The sequence below is a fragment of the Pongo pygmaeus genome, chromosome 14 (genome assembly GCF_028885625.2).
Source record: "Pongo pygmaeus isolate AG05252 chromosome 14, NHGRI_mPonPyg2-v2.0_pri, whole genome shotgun sequence".
NCBI lineage: Eukaryota > Metazoa > Chordata > Mammalia > Primates > Hominidae > Pongo > Pongo pygmaeus.
In genome coordinates this window covers 57940778-57966274 of record NC_072387.2, presented here as the reverse complement: position 1 = coordinate 57966274, position 25497 = coordinate 57940778, and the positions used below count along the sequence as shown (strand labels likewise).

General features: G+C 37.3%; 1 protein-coding gene across 11 annotated transcripts in view; it reads left to right on the top strand.

The window, feature by feature from the left end:
* The window catches only part of CAB39L (calcium binding protein 39 like), a 141747-nt gene that overhangs the window by 25327 nt on the left and 90923 nt on the right, over nucleotides 1–25497 (top strand). For 2 of the 11 annotated variants that reach the window (XM_063650875.1, XM_054445834.2), the window contains exons 4-5: nucleotides 25027–25221; nucleotides 25346–25483. The exons of 2 other annotated variants lie outside the window; for them this stretch is intronic. The gene's annotated coding sequence lies outside the window, so the exon portion shown is untranslated. Of the gene's footprint in view, nucleotides 1–12774; nucleotides 13080–13685; nucleotides 13872–25026; nucleotides 25484–25497 lie in introns of those variants that run through there. 7 more of the 11 variants (XM_063650876.1, XM_054445827.2, XM_054445829.2 and 4 more) reach the window with 6 other exon arrangements.

Here is a 25497-nt window from a genome sequence, read left to right as displayed (position 1 = left end):
ATAGTAATGCTGCAGTGCAGTTCACATGAGAGAAAAGTTAACTCAAGAGTGGCTTAGAGTGGTTTAGAATCCCAGCTCATAGAAAATCTTCAATAAAGAGCAATAAATTGGCTGGGCGCGGTGGCTCACTCCTGTAATCCCAGCACTTTGGGAGGCCAAGGCAGGCAGATCACGAGGTCAGGGGATCGAGACCATCCTGGCTAACATGATGAAACCCCGTCTCTACTAAAAATATAAAAAATTAGCCAGGCGTGGTGGCAGGCACCTGTAGTCCCAGCTACTCAGGATGCTGAGGCAGGAGAATGGCGTGAACCCGGAAGGCGGAGCTTGCAGTGAGCTGAGATCGTGCCACTGCACTCCAGCCTGGGCAACAGAGCAAGACTCTGTCTCAAAAAAAAAAAAAAAAATTTTAAAGAAGCATATTTTAGGGTGAAATATTTGGTTTCTGCCTCAGAGTACTTTTCAGTCACATAAAAGGGCCTCTAAAGAAAGACTAATGGTATGACTGACCAATCCATTCAATCAAACAATGGCGCATCTAAGAAACTTAAGGGGATGGTCCTTATCCTGCAGCCATTTCAGCAGAATCTCAAGGTAGAGGAGGGCTTATCTGAAAAAGAGATTTGTGCGTGTGGCTTTTGTTTAATGCAAAGAACCCCAGTGAGATTCCTAGGACCCCCACAAAGCTTTAAGAGAAATGTATTTTAAGGATCACTACTAGCTTGGATTAAAGGGGTCAGAGAGTACAAAATGAAAAGATGCCTTTGGACCCCCAAACTTCTACAAGTAGGAAGCATGATGAGAAAACTACTTAGCAGAAAGCAAGTGCTACCTTTCATTAAAAAGAAAGAGTGACTCAGAAGGCTGAACCTGGGGATCCCAGAGCCATGGAGAATCATTTCCCGATGGAAATAGAACTGAGTCTTAACGAATTTCCAGATTTCCAACATTTCCCTCTGTATTTTAGTAACCTGATTCTATGTACTTTCCATTTCCCTCCTTTTTTGAAAAGGATTGTCTGTAATGACTATCTCGACCTCACTAAAAATTGTGTGGGTCAGTGAATTAACTTGCCTCTTTAGCCCAGGGGTTGGCAAACCTTTTCTGTAAAAAGCCAAATAGTAAATATTTTTAGCTTTGTGCCTGTTTTTGCATAGTTTACCAAATAATTTTGCTACCAGAGCTATGCATGTTGCTATGTCTTGATTCATTTATTGTATTCCTACTTGGAAATTATTCCCTTGACAATGCACGACTGAACTTTTATACTCATCTCTATATACGTGTATATAGACATGTATTTTTCTACATATGCCTATATTTTCGTATATGGATATTTTGGGTAGCAAGCTTTGTAATGATTTCTCCTAGTCTGTTACATTTATTCCTATAATTTTTGTTTTATTGATTGCATAAAAAGTTTTTATTTTTCATATAAAAATAAAAGTTTTCAATATTCGAATTGATCGTCTTTTTCTTCAGGACTCAAGTTTTTCTTCTAAGGTAAAGTAAAAAAATGTTCTCCTGGTTAGTTAGTTTTTGACTTTTCTTAGGTTTACTTTTTTAACCTCCTGAAATGTATTACCGTGTGCATTGTGAAATATTAATTCAGATTCATTCTTTTCTATACTGACATCCTATTTCATTATTTATTTAATTGAAATTGCTTTGTGCTTGTTACATTTTAAATTAGTTTTACTATTGAAAAATTTTTGGCCGTGTTTTCTGCTTAATGCATTCTTGTGGATTTTGTCAATCATAGCTTTATTTTAAATTAGTTTTACTACTGAAAAATTTTTGGCTGTTTTCTGCTTAATGCATTCTTGTGGATTTTGTCAATCGTAGCTTTGTAGTGGTGTAATTCTGGTGAAATGAACTCAGTACCATTAACTTAAAAATATATAATTTGATATTCCCATCCTCTCATTATAAAATATACATTAAACTTATTTAGAAATTCCTGTCAGGAGCAAATCTCCATATACTTATTTATTCCTTTATTTAATCAATAATATACTCATGTATTCCTTTATTTTCCATCATTGGAATTTTGTGACTTTTAAAAACTAAATTAGTATTCTGAGAAGTTAATTCTCAAGTTTTAAAATAAAATTTTATTTCTTAAAACCATTGTAGATTTACAGAAATATTGCAAAGATGGTGCAGAGAGTTCCCATATATCCAACAACCAGTTTATTAACTGTTACATATTAACATGGTACAATTAATGAACTAATACTGATACATTTTTACATTATCATTAATGAGAGTCCATACTTTATTCGAATTGTCTTGGTTTTTACCTAATGAGCCATTTCTGTTCCAGGATGCCACGTTACCTGTAGTCATCATGTCTCCTTAGGCTCCGTTTGGCTGTGACAGTTTTTCAGACATTCCTTGTTTTTTATGACCTTCACAGTGTTCAGAAGTGTTGGTTAAGTGCTTTGTAAAAGTGTTCCTCAATTTGAACTTGTCTGATGTTTTTCTCTTTATTAGAGTGGGGTTATGACTTTTGAGGAAGATCGCAGAAGCGCAGTGCCATTTTCATCACATACTGTCAATGTGACTTATCACTGTTGATGTTGACTTTGATCACTAGGGTGAAGTAGTGTTGGTGAGGTTTCTCCACAGTCAGGTTTCCATTACCCTTCTTTTCATGCTGCTCTCTGGAAAGAAGTCACGATCTATAACTGACATTCAGGGAGTGGGGAGTTATGTTCCACCTGCTAATTACTTGGAATTCTTCTGCACAGGAGATTGTCTCTTCTCTCCCATTTATTTATTATTCAATTACTTATGTCAGTATGGACTTGTTATTCTATTTTTAGTGATTTTTATTGTTAATAGAGTGAAGTTTCTCCCTTTTTCTTTCCTGTCACCAAAGAATAAGAATGCCATTGAAGTTATAACTTAGAAATTTGCCGAACAGATTTTTCTGTATTTGTCATTTTAGTTGAATTCCTTAACTTTTCTAGGTCTATAATTATTTTTTGTTCTGTTTCACCTTATAGATGATGAGCTCTTCAGCAGTTAATTCTTATTTATGTTTGTGTTCTCCATATGTTGTACCTGGCATATAGTTCTTGTTCAATAAATGTTGAATAAATGCATTAATAAGGTTGTCGTGTATGGGAAGTGAGTTGCTTACTTGTTTTTATTTTCTAGTTTTTATGAACTTTTACCTTTACAGCAACTTAGGGTCTGACTTCCCTTTCTCTGCTACTAATTTTTACTCTTTTTAAAAAAATTTATTTTATTTTATTTTTTGTAGAGATGGGGTGTTGCTCTGTTTCTCAGGCTGCTCTGGAACTCCTGGCCTCAAGTGATCCTCCCACCTTGGCCTCCCAAAGTGTTGGGATTATAGATGTGAGCCACTGTCCCTGGCCTCTAATTCTTACTCTTAATTCAGAATTAGGTACAGCTGTTCTGCTTGCTTCACTAGAGTTAGGCTTCCAATAGCTGACCTTTATTATTATATTTTGTGATCTGCACAGGCATCATCTCTTTAAGGCAGTGGTTCTCAAAATGTGGTCACTGGACCAGCAGAATCAACATCCCCTGGAGACTTGTTTGATATGCAATTCTCACCTGCCCTAGATTTATTTAATCCGAAATTCTGCGGAGAGGACCCAGTGATGTGTTTCACCTGCCGTCCAGATCCTGATGATACTAATGATAGAGCATCAATGATCTATGGTATAGTCCTTCACGAGTAGCACAGCTGTTTCTTCCTCTTTTTATCCTCACCCAAGCTATATCACATTTCTGCATTAGGTCTGTGGATTTTGTTTTTTCCTAGTTTTTACGTATAACTTGGAAAAAATTCTGTACACTGAGAATATAAGAATAACATTTTCTAGTGTTCTTAAAAATGACATAGTATCATCTCATTCATAAACTGTTTTGGTGAGTCTTTCCAGTATATTTTTTAATACTTAAAGGTTGACTTTTAAAATGCTTTTGGTCTTATTCTTGTAAGAATTGCACACAAACTAATATTAGAGAATAATAAATTTGAGAAGTGCAAGGAATTCGTTCCAGTTGCTTCTAATCAACGGTAAGTTTAAGAAATAAAAAAGTAAGGGAAGCCGGGTGCATTTATAATCCCAGCTATTCAGGAGGCTGAGGTGGGAGGATCACTGAACTAGGAGTTTGAGACCAGCCTGGGTGACATAGTGAGACTCATCCCTCAAAAAAAAAAAAAAAAAAATTAAGGGAGAAATACACTTTAAAATTATATTTATTTATTTATTTTGAGACAGAGTCTCGCTCTGTCTCCCAGGCTGGAGTGCAGTGGCACAATCTCAGCTCACTGTAACCTCTACCTCCCAGTTAAAGCCATTCTTCTGCCTCAGCCTCCCGAGTAGCTGGGAAGACAGGCTAATGCCATTATGTCCAACTAACTTTTTGTATTTTTAGTAGAGATAAGGTTTTGCCATGTTGGCCAGGCTGGTCTTGAACTCCTGGCCTCAAGTGATCCACTCACCTGGGCCTCTCAAAGTGCTGGGATTATAGGTATGAGCCACCACGCCCGGCCAGAAATAAATTTTTAAATGCTGACTTTTCCTTGGGCTAAAATTCCTCGGAAATACTTAACTCTTTCCTTTATCACAAAGTTTATAATTTATAAATTAGTAAAGGCATTTACTGTATAAGTGCAATGTCAGTGGAGTGTTAATCTGAAGGGCCAGAAGATTTTGAGAGGAAAAGAAAATTGTTGCACAGTCAAGCTGTTTCATCTCAGTGTTGACATCTTTTGATTGTCTTTAATCATTCGGTTTGAGATCTTTATTGGTTCTTGGTATAAGTTATCCCTCTCTCCCCGCCCCCATCAAACAAATGGTATATCTCTTTGTGATTAAATAAGTGATTTTTGACTGAAACTTGGACATTCGTGTGTTAATGTTTTTTTTTTTTCGTGTATTATGTTATAAGACTCCGGGTCTTACTTAAATCCGTGTTTTAGCAGGCACCCTCCAACACTACTGCGGGGGGTGGACAGGGTTGCCTCATTACCACCAGATGGGCTTGGATGTCCAGGTTCTCTCCTTGTTCTCAGTTGACAGCCTGGGGGAGGGGGTTTGCTTGTTACTGCTGGGTAGAGGAGGAGGTTCAGGCTCTCCACTAGGCTTCCACTGGTACCCCTCTCGTTAGGAGGTAGAGTGCCTTATTACTGCTCTCTGATGGACCTCCACTGACACCATGTGGAGGGGAGGCCTTGGTACTGCTAAGTGGTGGTGAAAGTCCAGCACTCAAGAAGTCTCCTCTGGCACCAGTCCTGCAGTGGGGGGAGGAGCACCTTGTGACTGATGCGTGGGCTGCAAGTCCAGGCTCCTAAAGTGGTCTCCACTAGCGCAGATGGGAAGGGGGATATTAGATCGTGTTCAAGGGGGATGAATGTCGCAACTTTCCCCTTGTTCCCCATTTAGGGAAAGAGGTTGGGGTGCCTCCTCTTACAGCCAGACAGGGATGGAAGTCTAGGCTTTCCACTTGGTTTTTGCTGGTGGGGGTGGGGTAGAGTTTCACTTTTTCTGTGGTGTTTGTCTGGAGTTATTTATTACCTATAAGTTTTCTGTCTTGCTGCCCCTTTCATGTTCCTTTGGCTGGAGAAAGCAGTCTTTTTGTGGGGGCGGGCAGAGAGGGGAGGCAGTTTCTTTGCACTTGGTGTTCCTGGGTTGCTGGCTTCACCAGTATCCAGAGTGGGATATGGAAAGCAAAAATAAGAAAATTCAGGATATCATTACCATGTTTTCTCCTGGGTCCTGAGGTCCCTAGCCAGTTTGTCATCTCTCTACCTTTCAGAATCCTTTTGGTTTTAGTTTAAATATGATGTACAGATATTTTGCTCACTTGTTCAGATCTTATTCTTTGCCTTTAGATATGATTATTATTTTTTTCTTCATGCGGATGTGTTCTTCGCTTGCTAAATTTATTTCTAAGTCCTTTAGAATTTACTGTTATTTTAAATGTAATAATTTTTTTCTGCTTTGTAGTTCTGCTTATTGATTCTTGACCTTATATGCAGCTATCTTTCAAATTCTCATAATTCTAACAGTACTACTGATGCTTAGCATTTCTAATAAAGTTAGAATAATGGGTGTTCTAGAATTCTAGGATACATTAATTCTATCTCAATAAAGCAAACACATTTTATATAATAAACATAATGTACATGGCTTTTGGTTTTACTTAGAAGAATAAAGAAAAATATGTCTACCCAGAAGCCCCTACTTGCATTTTATTGTCCAGGACTGAGTCACACTGACTCCTTTAGCTGACATTCCAGCTACTTGGGAAGCTGAGGCGAGAGCCTGGAAAATTGAGCTTTTATACTGTTTGGCAAAGTGATGAAATAAACAGCATTTTGTTAGGGAAGAAGTGGAGAACGGATATTGGAAGGCAATTAGCTGTCTCTAATACATTCATAAAATATATAACTATAACTGCAAAATGCTAATAAACCAGCAGAGAGTTGATTTGGGAAACATAAGATGAAAAAGTCAACAAGGTAAGGATAAATGGAGTTGTATCATTAAAGTATGTATGCATTATTTTTCAGAACTGAATTTACTTACATAGAGAAATATGGCAAGACAAATCTCTATGTTAGCCTACTTGTCAGTTCATTGGGGCCTCCTTTTTTTTCTTGACAATGCTGTAGAAATATTAATAAAATCTTGTACATTAAAGAATATTAAAATAATTGTCATTTCACAGATATCTAAATGGATATCTGCAACTTCCTTAAAGTTGTCATCCTCTAATCTAAAGTTAATGCGTTTAATATTTATTTTATGATGGCTGTGATTTAATAATGTGTTTAAAACCTAGACAAATTGAAACATAGAATGAATTTAATTTTATTTACTGTTTATTGATTCTTTTGACTTTAGTACTGGGATTGCTGATCTTGGCCCTGGATTTTAGAGATAGCTTGCTCTTTTGCAACTGTGGCATTCTTCTACATGATATGGAATAAAAGAAGGAAAAAAAGTAGTTTGAGCTCTTTGTTCAGATTTGGTGGGGGTTGGGGAGGGGAAGGTCATAAAATCCCGGTTAAAGTTTTCTAGATCCACCATCTCTTGCAAAGTATGAACCAAATAGATTAAAACAATAAAGTTTGGGGTTTTTGTTGTTGTTGTTGTGCCAATTCACAGGACAGAAGCTGAATTTGAAAACTGTGATTCAAGCACTGGAGATTTTACATTTTGAATTTCATTTCTTCTTCTTCCTATTTTTTGAGACAGGGTTTCTCTCTGTTGCCCAGGCTGCAGTGTAGTGGTGTGATCTTGACTCGCTGCAGCCTTGACCTCCCGGGCTCAAGCAGTCCTCCCACCTCAGTTCTCTGAGCATCTGGGACTACAGGCATATGCCACCACACATGGCTAATTTTTGTATCTTTTTGAGAGACAGGGTTTTGCCATGTTGCTCAGGCTAGAATTTCTTATTTTTTAGTGGTATAGAGCTTTGTGATCCAAAGGAGGAAAATAAGCTTTTGAAGAACTTTTGAAAGACTTGATATTTATCGAATAGTTCTTTGAAAATATTTTGATGACTAAGGGTGGTTCACGCCTGTAATCACAGCACTTCGGGAGGCCGAGGTGGGTGGATCACTTGAGGTCAGGAGTTCGAGACCAGCCTGGCTAACATGGTGAAACTGCGTCTCTACTAAAAATACAAAAATTAGCCAGGCATGGTGGCATGCACCTGTAATCACAGCTACTCAGGAAGATGAGGCAAGAGAATCACTTGAACCCAGGAGGGAGAGGTGGCAGTGAGCCGAGATCGTACCACTGCACCCAGCCTGGGCAACAGAGTGAGACTCCGTCTCAAAAAACAAACAAAATATTTTGATTAATAAAATGTAAATTAATTGAAAACATAAGGTTCTCTTCAAATATACATGAGGTGAAAGAGTAAAAAGCACATGGCAAAATGATGCTTTTAAAATATGTTTGCTTGGCTGGGCGTGATGGCTCATGCCTGTAATCCCAGCACTTTAGGAGGTCTAGGTGGGTAGATCACTTGAGGTCAGGAGTTTGAGACCAGCCTGGCCAACATGGTGAAACCCCAGGCTGTACTAAAACTACAATTAGCCGGGCATGGTTGCACACGCCTATAATCCCAACTACTCAGGAGGCAGAAGAATCGCTTGAACCCAGGAGGGGAAGGTTGCAGTGAGCTGAGATCATGCCACTGCACTTTAGCCTGGGTGACAGAGCAAGACTCTTTCTCAAAAAACTAAATAAACAAAATGTGTTTGCTTTATTGAGATAGAATTAATGTATCCTAGAATTCTAGAACACCCATTGAAGTGTACAAGTCGGTAGTTTTTAGTATGTTCACAGAGTTGTGTAACTGTCCTCACAATTATTTTAGAACCCTTTCGTCTTCCTGCAAAGCAGCTCTGTAACCCTTAGCAGTCACTTCCCGTTGCCTCTCAACCCTCCTAACTCTAGGCAACTATGAAGCTATTTTATGTCTCTGGATTTGCCTATTCTGGACATTTTATATAAATGGAATCATACAATATGTGACCTTTTGAGACTGGCTTCTTAGCTTAGTGTTTTCACCCATATTGTATTATGTATCAGGACTTCATTCCTTTTTTTTGCCAAATAATGTTCCATTTTATGAATGTACCACATTTATCCATTCAGCAGTTAATGGACTTTTTTTTTCTACTTTTGGGGTATTATGGATAATGCTGCTCTGAACATTCATGTATAAGTTTTTGTATGGGTGTATGTTTTCATTTCTCTTGGATATAAACCTAGGAGTGGGATTGCTGGGTCATACGGTGACTGTGTTTAATTTCTGAGGAACTATTGACCTGCTTCTAAAGCAGCTGCACCATTTTACATTTTTGCCAGCAATGTTTGAGAGTTCCAGTTTCTCTACATTTTTGCCAGTGCTTAGTATGTCTTTTTCATTATAGCCATCCTAGTGGGTATTCTCACTTTCTGAATATTTAGCATAGTGACTTGCAGGGTTTTTTTTTTTTAACTCAAATTTTAATTTCTGGATTGAAAACATGGGATAAGAATTCTGCCTGTAAGCACTGCTGAAAACTTCTTGGGAAAACATGAGAGGCTATTACAGTTTTATTTCAGTCTTTCCCCGATAGAATATCCCCATCCTCTTAAGCTCCCAAAGGTGTGTTTTATTGTTATTTTCTCTTTCCTTTCCCTGAAAGTTTTTGCATCTGTTATTTTGCTTCTGTTATTTGCTTCTGTCAGGTGCCTGAGTCCAATTTAGATAATATTTTTAATATCATTAACATATTATTCTATTGTTTATTTACATTACAGGACATGTTGGCTTCACTGTAGAAGGAAAATGTAATTTCTATCTGGTACAGTAGTGTTAAATAGTTAAGTTGGATATGTTAGTCATATTTGTGGGAATTAGTTGGGGTTTTTGGATGGCCTGGAAATGCATGATTGTTTTCCTCATTTAAAATAGGCAGACTGTAAGCAGGCAGATGATACAAATAGGAGTAAAGGAAGTGTTCTGAAATTGAATTGCAGCGTTGGTTACACAACTGTCCTCAATCCCCTAAAATCATTGGCTGGTACACTCAAACAATGAAATTTTGTGGTATGTAAATGATACCTCAATAAGGCTATTTTAAAAATTGAAATATAAAGTGCCCACTATCTCAAAATTAACCATTCAACACTAATCAGGAATGGATTACTATCCAACCATTATCTTAATCAGGAGTGGATTGGGTTCAGATAAGAGCCAGTGAGATTTTAGATGCCAAATTAAACTGTGAGATCTAATTCGAATATTTATTTAGGCATCAAAGAGAAACACCAAATTACTATAGACTAACATTTGCTTGGTTCTATGTAGAAGATTTTGAGATTATCAGTTTTCTTTTTCTGCTTCTAACAAGAGAATGAGGATATGTAGGACCTCTTGACCTTCTCTTACATCTTACCTAATTCTCAGTGTGTGTTTTTCCTCCTCAGTAGGCACATTAATAATGATAATCTTAGCTAATATTTATACAGTGCTCACTGTGTACCAGGCACTGTTCTGAGTACTTTATATATTAATTCATTTGATCCTTATAATAATCCTATGACATAGGTACATTATTTCCATTTTACATATGAGGAAATGGGGGCCCAGAGAGGTTAGGTAATTTGTCCAGGCACCTTGTAAGTTGCAGAGGCAGTACGTGAAGTCTGGTAGGAGGCTCCAGAGCCAGTTTTCTTCATGACTGGATACTCTTGTTACATAGCGCCTACAGGTCCAGGGGAAGAAAGCACTGTCTCCTTGTTAGCATTGTTCAGACTGTGGCTTTCCACTCACTAGAGGGTCATAAAATCAGTTTGGTGAGCTGTAATCCACAGTTTAAAAGTATTAAATTGAATAGCATAGACAATATCAGACTGCATCAGATGTGGTAAGAGCAGTTGTTTTGTGAAACTTTTGCTTTACTTGCACGCATGTGTTAGCCATATTTTTTATTGTGGGTCGGGGCAAGATTTGAAAGCACATTCTGTAGAGGGGCAATAGTTCTTCTATTTGGAATCATAGGCCACTGGCTCTACTTTTTCTAAAGCCAGTAACAGAGTGACATGTTCTGTCTTCACTACAACCCAGTTTAGATGCACCTCCCCATCCATGAACAGTGAGACAGTTGGGGTAAAAGCAAGACTTTCCAGAAGATGTGGTTCAGCATAAATGCTCTTTGCTTATTAGGAAAGTCAGTAGTATAGTTGAACATCTCAGAGTAAGCCTGAGTGAGCTTCTTTCTGAGAGAAAGCATTATTTGCTTTATAGGACAAAAAAACACAATGAAAACCAAAAAAACTCCCGTTCTGTCTTTATGAGCTTCCCCACTCATCATTTAAAAGTCAGTACTTCCTGTCTGTTTTTCCTTATGATTAGAGACAAAAAGCATAGTAGAAAACAGGAAAGTGATTTATAATTTTTAAAAAATTAGTTGGAGACTTATTAACAAACATTTGTTGAGTTCCTATCGTGTACAAAGCATTATTTTAGGTGCTGAGGATGAAGCAGTGAACAAAACACACCAACACCCTGCCCTCACAAAGCTCACATTCTAGTGTCATTTAAGTTGTTCTGTATGAGATCCAAATCAGCACCCTTCCTGTGCCCTTAAAACTTTACTCAACATGGGGTTATAATGGAAACTCAGAAGTCTATAGGCTTCACCAATACCATAGTGTAGAGTGTATAGATCATAAATATATCAGAGCCCACATTTTTAATTTTAATTTAATTTTATTTTTTTTTCAAGACAGAGTCTTGCTCTGTCACCCAGACTGGAGTGCAGTGGCACGATCTTGGCTCACTGCAACCTGTGCCTCCCAGATTCAAGTGATTCTCCTGCCTCAGCGTCCTGAGTAGCTGGGATTACAGGTGTGTACCATCACACCTCACTAATTTTTGTATTTTTTTTTTTTTTTTTTTTTAGTAGAGACAGGGTTTCACCATATTGGCCAGGCTGGTCTCAAACTCCTGACCTCATGATCCACCAACCCCAGCCTCCCAAAGTGCTGGGATTACAGGCGTGAGCCATTGCTCCTGGCCACATTTTTTATTTTTTATTTTTATTTTTAAAATTTTTAGAGACAGGGTCTCACTCTGTTGCCCAGACTGGAGTGCAGTGGCATGATCTTGGCTAACTGCAGCCTCGACTTCCCAGGCTTCAGTGATTCTCCCATCTCAGTGTCCCAAGTAGCTAGGACCACAGGCACGCACCACCACACCCAGCTAACCTTTTGTATTTTTAGTAGAGAAGGGGTTTCACCATGTTGGCCAGGCTGGTCTCGAACGCCTGACCTCAAGTGATCCACCTCCACCTCAGCCTCCCAAAGTGCTGAGATTAAAGGCGTGAGCCACTGTGCCCAGCAAGCCTACCTTTTTTTAAATGCCTACTTAATGGCGAAACAAAGCTGCTTCTTTTTTAAAACAAATTTTCCACTTATAAATGCTATTGTAGAAAATTTGATTGTTACAGAAAATTATAAAGAAGAAAAAAGTAATCTGTAATCTTACTACCCAGAGAAAATTACTGTTAAAATTTTGTTGTGTTTCCTTCTAGTCTTTTATCTATATAAAATTATGCATGTCTCTGTACACACACACAGAGTTGTATATATATATTTATGATTTTAAAATGAATTTGAAGTATTAGTCCTATTTCTTGATTTTTAACATATTTTCTTATGTGAATATATATGGCACTTAAAATATTTTTATATCTGTATAATATTCTAAGATGGTAGCATAACATAATTTATTCAACTGTTTCCCTTTTGTAGATACTCTTGGCTTTCCTTTGTAAATAACATTGCAATAACATCATTTAACATCTAGCCATCTCTATTTTCTCAGGATAGCTTTTTGTTAGTAGAATTGGTATGTTAAAAAGCATGAATATTCTGGTAAATTGTTTTCTAGAAAGGTTCCTGGGGATTTTGTTCCACTCAGCGGTATACAAGGTTCTGTCTCACTACATTCTTCTAGTTCTTATTTAATTTTAAAAACTGTTGCTGCCTCTATTTCTTGAAAAGAATGATTCGTTTTTTAATAACATTATGCTTCTTTTTACTAAGGCAAATCTTTCATCTGCAGTTTTGACTCTATCCCAATGGAGAAATTTGTTAATCTTTTAGTAAGCATTAAGAATTGTATAGAAAATGCAGAATTTGTTTGGAAGAAAAGCATGGATAATTCATTTGTGATGCGTGTTGACTCCACAAAGGGTTTGTTCAAGTATTTGGAGACGGTTGTTAAATTGCCTTTTAAGGAGGTATGTCCTGGCCATTGGAAGAGTCTCTGTTTTGTTGCAGTTTAGGATGAGTTAGGAATACATATTTGGAACTAGAAGAGATAGAGTCTAAATTTTCTGTTTAAAAAAGGGAAGAAAAACTTGAAAGGCACAGGGAAAATCCAGCAGGAAAGGAACAGGAACTCTGGAGAAATGCTATGTTGTGTATTGTGACACTTCACTGTGACCTCACATATAAAAACTTACGAAAGCCAGGAAATACTTGGTGTATCTGGATTTCTTGTAGAAGCCAGTGAAAAGGGTGCGTATTGATTGAAATGGGACCAAAACGTGTTGGGCCAGGTGTACAGGGAATAGCTTTTTACCTCTCTCCAGGCTTCTTCCTTTGACGACAAATATATGTGCCCTCCCTGTCCACCACTCCACCTCAAAAACTTCCCTATGTATTTCCCTTTTAACCACAATTTTCTTTTCTTCCATTTCCCCACCTCTCTTTCTGTCCCTTTTCTACTTTCATTCCAGTCTTTGCATTTTTGCTAAAAGATTTTCCTATGCTGGGATATTGTTCCTTTTTCTATCTCACTATATCCAAATCCTAGTACTTTTTCAAAGTGCATCTAAATTCCCATTTCTTAGGTATTTGCTAACAACTCCTCAGGAAATATGTTGTTAGAAGAATCTATAAAGTCTATGATTTTTGTACAATTAAAAAAGCCCCATTTCTTTCACTTACTCCTTTCCTCACTTAGGTAATCTCTATATTCTACCTTATGATAAAATAAGGTAAAATATACCTTGGTCCCTTGCATATTTCTTCTTCCTCTTGTATTTTCTTCAAAACTTTGTATTCAGGTGTAATTATTTTATATAGATAGCTAAGGTTTTTGTTTTTTTTTTTCCACTAAAGTTGTACAAGCTCCTTGAAGACAGATCTTTTATCACAGACCTCTTTTGAGTTCCTTAGAGAACCTAGTACCACACTAGGCTTCTGAAAACACCAATCAAGAGTTGCTTAATGCAGGGGTCCCTTACCCCTGAGCTGCAGACCTGTACCTGTCCATGGCCTGTTAGGAACCGGGCAGCACAGTAGGAGGTGAGTGGCTGGCTGGCGAGCATTACCATCTGAATTCCGCCTCCTGTTAGATCAGTGGCAGAATTAGAGTCTCATAGAGAGCACAAACCCTGCTGTGAACTGTGCATGTGAGGGATCTAGGTTGCAGGCTCCTATGAGACTCTAATGCCTGATGACCTGAGATGCAACAGTTCATCCCGAAACCATCCCCTGCATCCCAACCCTGCACCTCCAGGTCCGTGGAAGAATTGCTTTCCACAAAACCATCCTCTGGTGCCAAAAATGTTGGGGACTGCTGGCTTAACGTAATTGAGTAATAGTGGAGAATTAGTGAGATTTAGCCCTCAAACACATTGGGTATCCAATGCATATCCAAAGGCTATAATGTGCAGTTAATTTGAAAATTAGTTGCATGTGTAAATTTTCAGAATTATTGATAACATTGTATTGAAAACAATGACAGATTTTGCATGTTTATCAACTGTGAGAAACCAAAATATTTAAAATGAAAAAAATGCTTATTATTAGGTTGGTGCAAAAGTAATTGTGGTTTTTGCCATTTTTTTAAAATGGCAAAGGTAAATTTTACTTATCTGTATTATTAGAATAATACAAATAATCACTTTATGGCTTTTTTTCCAAGGAGAATTAACATTGTGTTTTTAAATTCTGATTTGTTTATGTTATCAGTGACTAATTTTAAAATAGACTATAAGATAGCAAAACAAAAACAAAAAACAACACCCTCACCTACCTATATGTCTATATATAGAGAAGTGGTTAAACAAACTGTAGTACAGCAATATTAAGGAACACCAATTTGTGCTGAACCCCTATCAACTCCAGTGGGGATGGCACCAGGTTCTAGAGGCCAAAGAGACCCAGAGCCAGCAAAGGAGACAGAGGGTTTTTGGGGGAGTTTACATACAGGGGAGAGAGTCCAGTGGTGGCAGGCTAGGCAAGAGAACCAACTGCTTCCAATAGTCATGCAGTTTACATAGCATTTTCACTTAATGCCTTCTCCCTAACAACCTCCACCTGGTAACCTTCATTTAACCCAAAACAAAGGACCTCGATCCCCTCTACGCCCTGTGTTCCATGAGCCAGGCTGGGGGCTCAAATGTTCCTCATAGATAAGGAATGGGTCTCCAGCCTATCCCAGATTCCTTAGCTCGAAACTGTGAATCGCATTCAGGGTCATCCTGGGGATATACTTAAGTCAGGTTTTTGGTGCCAAGTGCATCTACTGTGCAACCATGCAACACTTTTAAAAGAATGAAATAGAGCTACCAAATGTAGAGAAATCCAAGATCTACTATAAAGAAATAAAATAAATTATAATGCAGTATGTATAGTATTATCTCATTTAAAAAATTATCTTGGTGTGTATTCAGACAAATACATACATCTATGTATGCCTGGAAGTAGAGTCTGGAAGGATAGCACTTTGAATAGTGCTTAACCTTGGGGAGGGGAATTAGAGAAGAGGAAGGCAGGGGATTTTCTTCTTTTTTTTTTTTCTCAAGAGAGTCTCTCTCGGTTGCCCAGGCTGGAGTGCAGTGGTGTAATCTTGGCTCACTACAACCTCTGCCTCCAAGGCTCAAGAGATTCTCCTACCTCAGCCTCCTAAGTAGCTGGGTAGGAGGCACACACCACCACACCCAGCTGATTTTTTGTATTTTTGGTAGAGACGAGGTCTCACTATGTTGCCCAGGCTGGTCTCAAACTCCTGGACTCAAGCAATCCACCAGCCTCAGCCTCCCAAAGTGCTGGGATTACAGACACAAGTCACCGCACCGGGCTGGGATTTTAAAACAATAGGAAAGCATAGAAAATAAAAAATACTTTTTTAATGGACATTTAATTTAAAATTAAAAGGTAAAAAGACATTTTTAGAACCAGTACAGCTAGAACAGTACACTGGTTTGTATTTTATTTGTAAAACAAGATGCTATTCTGTGGTTATAGTTATTAAAACTAATTTTTCTGTGATTAATAGTTATTAAAGGATTATAATCATTTCTCCTATACTAGATCATGTTTTATAAGTCTTCAGATTTGTGGTAAAATATGTTTTATAAATGAAATCCACTATAATTACTGGACGAATTCCATAGAGATTTTTCCATTCAGTAAATTACCTGAATATGTTATATTGCAAATGCTATGTGTTTGTTTGCCATAAATGGCTTTGACTCTGAAAATTGTCATGTGAAGTACTTTCATTATTAAAAAGCTTTATAACCCTGTAGAAAGAGATACTTTGCAGTTTCTCTTGACATTTTAAACCAAGTTATTTATAACTCAAGGTTTTCTGTCCCTTCACTCAGCTTGCTGCTTTCTTTGTCCTTTCTTTCTGTGTTCTCTTTAGATCCTGTTTTTCTTCTTGGCTTCAGAGCACCAGCTTACAAGTTGTACTTTTAAAGATTTATAACAGTAATAATATGATTCTCCAACATAAAATTTTTGTATAGTTCTGGTTTCAATAATTTGTAGAAAAGTGAAAATTTGTAAAAACTTGGAAAATTGGAGTATGACACACCTCATAAAAAGAGAATGTACATCAGTTCTCAACAGGGTGGGAATTGTTCTTTTACTAAAAGGTATCTTGTGTTCTTAACTGACTCGAGCAAGAACTTTTCATAAAAGTACCAGTTGTAGAGAAAACAACATGGATCTAGCAAAGAAGGACAGGGAAATATGAGAATTATTAGTATCACCATCTGCCTGTGGTTATAGCACTAAGCCCATTTTGTTGTTATGATGCTAGCTATATATTGAATCTCGGGGCTCCAAGATCTGTTTCTTAACCTCATCCTTTGTTATTCCTTAAATTGGGCAGTTGGTGGAAAATCATAGCATGTACTTAGCGTTGTTATATTGTTTAGATATAAGTGGAATTGTGTGGATATAAGTGGAACTTTAACTGTTAAACTTAGGATTTGGTGTACATGAGTCACACCTTTTAGCTTTTCTTCTTACTGTATTTATGTGTTTTTTTTTTTTAAATAGAGAGAGGGTCTCCCTATGTTGCCCAGGCTGGTCTTGAACTCCTGGACTCAAGGGATCCTCCTACTTCCTGCCAAACTGCTTAGGATTACAGGCATGAGCCACTGCGCCCAGCCACGTGGGTTTTCTGATAAGACCAATTTTCACTCTGCTCAAACACATATTCTCTTACTCTACCTTTGTTCTCTTCAGATGATGGTGAGTCCTGCTTTTCTGAGAAAATTGAAGTAAACATGTGCTTCCTAACTTCATTCCTCTTTCCCTGGGTAGTCTCTACTAATGCTTTCTCCTCCTTCTCATTTTAGAAAAATACATATTATTCCACTTATGTTCTTGATCCCTCCCATTGTGGGCTCAAAGATCATGCCCCATTAATTATCCCCTTCTCATCTTCTACCTTCCTCCTGTCTGTCCCACTCAATCTACCAAGAGTTGAAAGGTTTTGTTTTGTTTTTTTTTTTTGAAAGCAAACAAAAACCTCTTTTATTAAGCCCTTCAAGCTGTCCTTCTAGTCTTTATATCCAACACTTGGAAACAGTAATATACGTTCATTTCTCTATTACCTCATCCCTAACCTCTTATAATCCTAATCCTATTGTTGTGTCAGGTACTACTAAGTCTCCAATCTCCCATACAGTGTTCTAGGCATGGCATGGCAGAGTTGGGTTATGCATGCTGCCTGAATCAGAGCCAGTGTTACCAGTTTCCCAGAAGGGCTGGCCTGGAGTCCTCTGCCTGCCTCATGCTTTGCTGTACTGCTGTATGCTCTGATGGTCCCTGCCTGTCTTTGGTCTCGCTGACTACCAGCCTATGTTTTTAGGAATTTAGGGAATATGAATTCTTCAAAGTCCCTTTCTCTGTGCCAAGTGGTTCTCTAAAGACCCCTTTCCCACTAGTACCTTTGCTTTGTAAGAATTGACAGTGGGACTTAGAAATTAGACTACAGGGTTAGGTAGTAAGTACTTTTAAATGCTTCTTTTTCTTGAAGGTCTGTTTTTTTTTGGTCACACGATAGCATACTTTTCAGTTTCTCCTCTCCCTCTCTAACCACTGTTTCTTTAGTTGCCTTTTTTTTTTTTTTTTTTTTTTGCGGGGGGGACAGTTCTCACTCTGTTGCCCAGGCTGGAGTGCGGTGGTGCAATCTCGGCTCACTGCAACCTCTGCCTCCAGGGCTCAAACGATCCTCCCACCTCAATCTCTCGAGTAGCTGGGACCACAGGAGTGTACCACCACACCCAACTAATTTTTGTATATATTTTTTTGGTAAAGATAGGGGTCTTGCCATGTTGTCCAGGCTGGTCTTGAACTTCTGGGTTTAAGTGATCTGCCTTCCAGAGTGCTGAGATTACAGGGGTGAGCCACTACGCCCAGCCAGTTGCCCTTTTTCTACCAACACCTGTAGATGTTTCTTGAAGTTTTGTCCTTGGCTCTCTTTTGGTCTCTGTCATACTGCAGTGGCAGGATGGATGACCCCCAGATATATTGCTCTGGTCTGTTTTCTCTCCAAGTTGTAGTTCTGTATGTTCAGCTGCCTGTGGGCATTTATATCCAGAAGCCTTGCTGGCATCTCGGACTTGTTATATATCAAGTAACTGGCTATTTCATAAAATTTATTTTTCTTCCTGTGGTTCCTATATGTTTTAAAGGTATAACCTGCTTATTGTCACACAGGCATGGGAATGCATTGTGATCTTGACTCGTCTCTCAATTACTATCCATATTTTTTTCAGTTGCCAAACCTATTCTCTATTATACTCTTGTAGTCCTTTTATTCCCACTGTCTGGTTACCCTCACTGTCATCCTAGACTACTGAGTTACCTTTAATTTCATCACCTACTGTTTCTTTGCCCTTTGATTCTTCTGCCAAATTCACATTCATTACAGAAAGTTCTGATCCCATCATGGCCCGTGTTGTCTGCAAATTATTTAGCTTTTTTGCCTAGCACTCCGTCTCTCCATAATCTGACCGCAACCTGGATTTCTAGTTTTTTATACTATTATCATTCACATTGCATTTGCTTCTGGCATACTAAATTTTTGTTTATTTCTATTTTTTTTTTTTTTTTGAGACGGGGTCTTGCTATGTTGCTCAGGCTGGTCTTGAACTCCTGGGCTCAAGCAATCCACCTGCCTCAGCCTCCCATAAGGGCTGGGAATACAGACATGAGCCACTGGGCCTTGGCCTTAATACACTTTTTCTTACAAGTGTTATATATTTAAATAAAAACAAATATGTTAATTAAATATAATTAACTCTAAAACCAATAAAGTAAAATTAATATTAATTTAATTCAAAATATAGCACTAAATTGTGGAGGTGGCAATCATATAATTATGTATTTGTGTATTGAGTATTTTACATGTTAGAGTCTTGATTTTTTTGGGGGGGGATCATGACAAACCAGGTTTTGTGCCATTGTTTTTATTGTTGACAATGAACTCTTTTTTAACCACTAGTGTTTTAATTTAATGGACTAATCAATTCAATAATGTGCCTTAAACATTCATTAGCTAGTTATAGCACTTACTGCTAGTGAATTGTTATAGTACGAGTATGCCAAGATGGATTCAAAGCCTTATAACACTCAATAATGTAAATATGACTGCTGAGGTGGAGGAGGTAACTTGGAATTCTGCATAGTTAAGCTACCAAAGCTACCACATTTAAGTGATAAATAATTTTCCTACCTTTTTTTGTATTCAAATAACTGTAGAATCATTGCATAGTTAGCATGCCGTGATGCCATTTGACTGTAACTTGATCTATATACATCATTTACATTTTTTCTTCCCCTGTGATTTTCTTAATAGTTGAGACAACTCCATTGAACTACACCATTTATAGGTTGTTAAAGTCTCTACTTAAGGAAATTGAAATCTTGTTTTATCAAATTTATTTCAATTGTGAACTAACAATGTAAAATAGTTTTGTTTTTATAACAGGTAAAATAATTAAATTTTAACATTAGGACTCACTACTGACAGTTATATGCTGACCAATTCATTAGTTAACGGCAATTAATTCTTTAAACTTCATTCAGTGATTTTATTGTTAGTAATTTTGGTACTGTTATTTTGAATCTATATTAGATATATTGAAAGAGTAGGCAAATATATCATTATGTTACTGTGTTATTAGAACAAAGATTTGTGGTATAAGTGAAAGTGAATATAAGAGCAAAGAAGTAGAGTTAAAATTCTGTAACGATAGATTAGAATTAAAAGCATCAAAACGAACTATTTTTTTGGAGTGACTTTTTTTTCAATTAAGGTGTTGTCTTTTTAATTTTCAAAATTTTAATTTTTAGGGTACATAGTAGGTGTATATATTTATAGGATACATGAGATATTTTGATATAGGCATGCAATGTGTAATAATCACCTCAGGGTAAATAGAGTATCCAATCATCTCAACTATTCATCAGTCTTTTGTGTTAAGAACATTCCAGGCTGGGTGCAGTGGCTCACTCCTGTAATCCCAGTGCTTTGGGAGGTCGAGGTGGGCGGATCAAGAGATCAGGAGATCGAGACCATCCTGGCTAACACGGTGAAACCTTGTCTCTACTAAAAATACAAAAAAAAAAAAAAATTAGCTGGGCATGGTGGCAGGCGCCTGTACTCTCAGCTACTCGGGAGGCTGAGGCAGGAGAATGGCGTGAACCTGGGAGGCGGAGCTTGCAGTGAGCCAAGATCACACCACTGCACTCCAGCCTGGGTGACAGAGCAAGACTCCATCTCAAAAAAAAAAAAAGAACATTCCAATTGTATTCCCTCAGTTATTCTATAATGTACAACACATTATTGCTAACTGTAGTCATCCTGTTGTGCTATCAAATACTAGATCTTATTCATTGTATCAAACTATATTTTTATACTCATCCCATTAGTGGATTAACCATCCCCTTTTCCCTGCTTCCTGCCACCATCATTCTCCTATCTCTGTGAGTTCAACTGTTTAAATTTTTAACTCCCACAAATGAGTGAGAACATGTGAAGTTTGTCTTTCTGTGCCTGGCTTATTTCACTTAACGTAATGTCCTCCAGTTCTATCCATTTTGTTTCAAATGACAGGATCTCATTCTTTTTTATAGCTGAGCTGGAGTGCAGTGGTGCAATCATGTGCCACCAATTCTGGCTAATTTTGATTTTTTGTAGAGATGAGGTCTTGCTATGTTATTCAGGCTTGTCTTGAACTTCTCTGCTCAAGCAATCCTCCTGCCTCAGCCTCCCAAAGTGCCGGGATTACAGTTGTGAGCTACCGTGCCTGGCCCGGATGACCAGATGATTCTTGTTGTACCTTAATGTCCTTTTGTTTCAGACTGAAGAACTCTCTTTAGCATTTCTTGTAGGACAGGTCTGGGTTGATGAAATCCCTCAGCTTTGGTTTGTCTGGGAATGTCTTTATTTCTCCTTCATGTTTGAAGGATATTTTCACTGGATATAATATTTCAGGATAAAAGGTTTTTTTCTTTCAGACCTTCAAATATGTCTTACTGCTCTTTCCTGGCCTGTGATGTTTCCACTGAGAAATCTGTTGCCAGATGTGTTGGGGCTCCTTTATATGTTGTTCTTTTCTTTTCTCTTGCTGCTTTTAGGATTCTTTCTTTATCCTTGACCTTTCATTGTTTGAGTATTAGATGTCCCGAGGTAGTTTTTTGGGGGTAAAATCTGCTTAGTGTTCTATAACCTTCTCATACTTGAGTAGTGATATCTTTCTCTAGGTTTGGGAAGTTCTCTGCTATCTCTTTGAATAAACTCTCTACCCCGATCTCTCTCTCTGTGTCCTCTTTAAGGCCAATGACTCTTAGATTTGCCATTTTGAGGCTATTTCCTGTAGACTGTAGGCATGCTACATTATTTTTATTCTTTTTTCTTTTGACCGCTCTGTGTATTTCAGATAGTCTGTCTTCAAGCTCACTAATTCTTTCTGCTGCTTGATCAATTCTGCTTTTGAGAAACTCTTGATGCATTTTTCAGTTTGTTAATTAAATTTTTCAGCTGCAGAATTTCTGCTTGATTCTTAATTATTTGTCTCTTTGTTATATTACCTGATAAGATTCTGAATTCCTTCTATGTGCTATCTTGGATTTCTTTGAGCTTCCTCAAAACAGCTATTTTGAATTCTCTTAAAGGTCACATATCTCTGTCATTCCAGAATTGGTCACTGGTTCCTTATTTAGTTGGTTTGGTGAGGTCATGATTTCCTGGATGGTCTTGATGCTTCTGGATGTTTGTCATTGTCTGGGCATTGAAGAGTTAGGTATTTATTCTAACCTTCACACTCTGAGCTTATTTGTACTTGTCTTTTTTTTTTTTTTTTTCCAGACCTCTCAAGGATGAATATATCTGTTCTTCTTGAGAAGGCTTTCCAAATATTCAAAGTGAGTGTCGTGATCTAAGTCTTTTGGTCACTGCAGCCAAATTTGCATTAGGCAATATTCAGAGCCCAGTAATGTTGTGACTTGCAGACTTGAGGCAATACCGCCTTGGTGGTCTTGGTTAAGATTCAGGAGAATTCCCTGGATTACCAGACAGTCTCGTGTTCTCTTCCCTTACTGAGTCTTTCTCTGTCTCTCCTTGCTGAGCAAGTTTGGGGAGGGATGGTGCAAGCCCTCTTGTGACCACCACTGCTAGGACTATACTGGGTCAATGCTGGGTCACACCCGAAGCCAGCACAGTACTGGGTTACGCCCAAGGCCTGTAACAACTATTTCTTGGCTACTGCTGATGTTTATTCAAGGTCCAAAGACTATATATAGTATATATAGTATACATTAGGTTCTTTTAAGTTTCCTCATGGTTCAGGGATTCTCTGTTCATTTTTATTTTTTTAAACTTTTTTTCTCTCAATGCTTTATTTTGATAAGTTCTGTCACTGTGTCTCGAAGTTTACTAATCATTTCTTCTGCAGTGTGCAGTCTGCTATTCATCTCATTTGGTGTAATTTTCATTCCAGAGTTTATAGGGTTTTTTTTTGTTGTTGTTGTTTAAAGATCTTAGTTGGCCTTATTTGTGATTCTGGAGTTGGGCAGCACTTCATTCCATGAAACAGAATAAATGTTTTCTCAGAAATTGTAGTTTTAATTCTTAGAAATTTGATCTAGATCTTTTTTATATCTGCCATGTCTCTCCTTAACATTCTTATCTTTCTAATACCTTCTTGAACCTATGGAAGATATTTTTAATAGTTTTAATGTCTTTATATACTAATTCTATTATTTTTGTCATTTCTGAGTCTTTCTGATGATCGATTTTCTCCTTCTTATGCGTTATGTCTTCCTGCTTCTTTGCATGCCTGGTGATTTTTGACTGGATGCCAGAGATTGTGAATTTTACATTATTGTGTGCTAGATTTAAAAAAAAATTATATAAATATTTTTAAATTTTACTCTGGGTTGCAGTTATTTGGAAATAATTTGATCCTTTCAGGGCTTACTTTTAAGCTCTATTAGGAGGAACCAGAACAACTTTTAATCTAAAACTAATTTGGTTCCACTACTGAGGCAATATCCTTCTGAATACTCAACCCAATTTCCTGTATATTAAGAGATTTCTGCACTCTTGCTGTTGGAAAATGGAATGGTGTTTAATAGGAATTAAATATACAAACAATCATAAATAATCTTAGTAATTATATGTTTTAAAGTCCTTGACTTGACTTTGTGCCTTTGAATCCACTGTAGATTGATACAGAGTCTCCCAATTTTAAATTACCCTTGCAGTTATCCTAAGAACCACTTTTATAAATTCTGAATTTCTTTAATTATACTACAACTCTCGGAGTATAACCCAAGATACTAGACACTTCATACCCTGAGTGATTTAGAATTATTTCCATTTAACATCTCTTTAAAAAGAAGAAATAAAACTCTAAAAATTATAAAACTACTAATTGAAAGAAAAATTGGCAGGCTAATCTCTAGTCATCTTTGATACCTATTTAATAGGTGCTAAGAAATAACCAAATAACTGTATAATATAATTAAATTTTAATTCTACTTTAAATAAACCAGATCAAGACAACTATATTTTAAGGCCGACTTTTACTGACTTATTTTTCTTAAGGGATATAAACAACTATTTATAGATATTTACCTTTCACCTTACTTAAGCTCATATTCTTAGAGAGATTTTAATTCTGCAGAGAATAAGAATGTGTTACTTAATAATAGGTCTAATAACTACTTCTGTTCCTTCTGTACTTGGGAGATCCGTCAGTAGAAGGGCCCAAGACTTTTGATTTGGGACATAGTGGGAGATGGAGAACCTAAAAGTGTTTTGGGCTAAGGAACTGGAACAGAACTCCAAAGCAGGATCTGACTAGCATTCATACAGAGCCAGCACGTATTCCAAGCTGCATACATTGCCTCCTAATTCCAAAGAATCCTACAAATGCCATCTAAACCTGCCAACCATGAGCCCACTCAGCTTTCCACCTAGTTCCTCATCCCCAAACCTTACAGAGAGTTTCATAATTTTAAGATACTTTACTCTATAATTATATGTGTATAATAACTTTAATAATTTTTTGTAGCCTTTAGCCTTTGTAATTCTTGTAAGAGGTGTTATGCATTCTGACCGTAATGTTTAGGGGGAAAAAACCTTCTTTCCAACAGCAATAATTACATTTGGTTTGCACATACATGATTAAGCTGCTCTTTTGTTTTTGGTGTCAATATTTTTCTATGTTCCTTATAATTTTCCCTTTTATAACTGCAAATTTTGGTCCAAGTTTCAAAATATACCATATTAAGAAATACATTAAGTTTTCATAAAATTACACAGTTTAAATTATAAGTACTCTAAAACCTTCCTTGCTTTTTAAATGTTAAGATTAAGTTTCTAATACAAGTACTTGTGTGTTTACTTGCTCCACTTTCTTATGATTGGGAATAGCATCTTCCCTGAGGAGCTAGCATATTAACAGGTGAATCTGTTATTATTACTATCAACATGACTTTTTAAAAAATAACCTTTATTTACATTTTTAAACAAGGTGGTCCAGCCAGTTTAATCAGTTGACAAAACCCCTTGCATGAACAAGTATAAGACTTCAGACAGAAAAAAGTGATGAGAAAAAATTTTGTTTATCTCTAGACTTTTTTCTTTTTTGGCCCAAGAATTTATTTTGCCTCAGCTTTACACGCATTCTTGTGACGTTAACAGGACTGAGAAGGGAGGAAGTAAAAGAGGGAGCTGTGACTGTGGTACGTATCTGAAAGCAAATGTTAGAGAGGGAGTGGAGAACGCATGAGCAAGCTGGTTTGACCAGAAACAGAACTGCCTGTGACAGATTAAGAGACAAGCAAGGCTTGGAATCTGAGAGCAAGCAAAGAGAGTGGAAATTTACAGCTGCCCTATGTGAGTGTTCAAGTGATCATTTTCTGGTAACGTTTTCCGGTGGTAACTGTTACTCTTCAAAAAGAGGGACAGAAAGTCAAGACCTAATTGTGGAAACTCTTTTCTCTGCCATGCTTGGTAATAGGAGGCAACCTCTATTAAATGGACGATAAAGGCTACTTCATCTAAAGTGCTTTGAGCTCGAGAAAGAGCTGTCTTCAGCACCTCATCATGTGTCTACGTTTTGTTGCTTAGAAAAGCCTAGGCATTTCTGTAACATTTGGTGAGTATCAACAA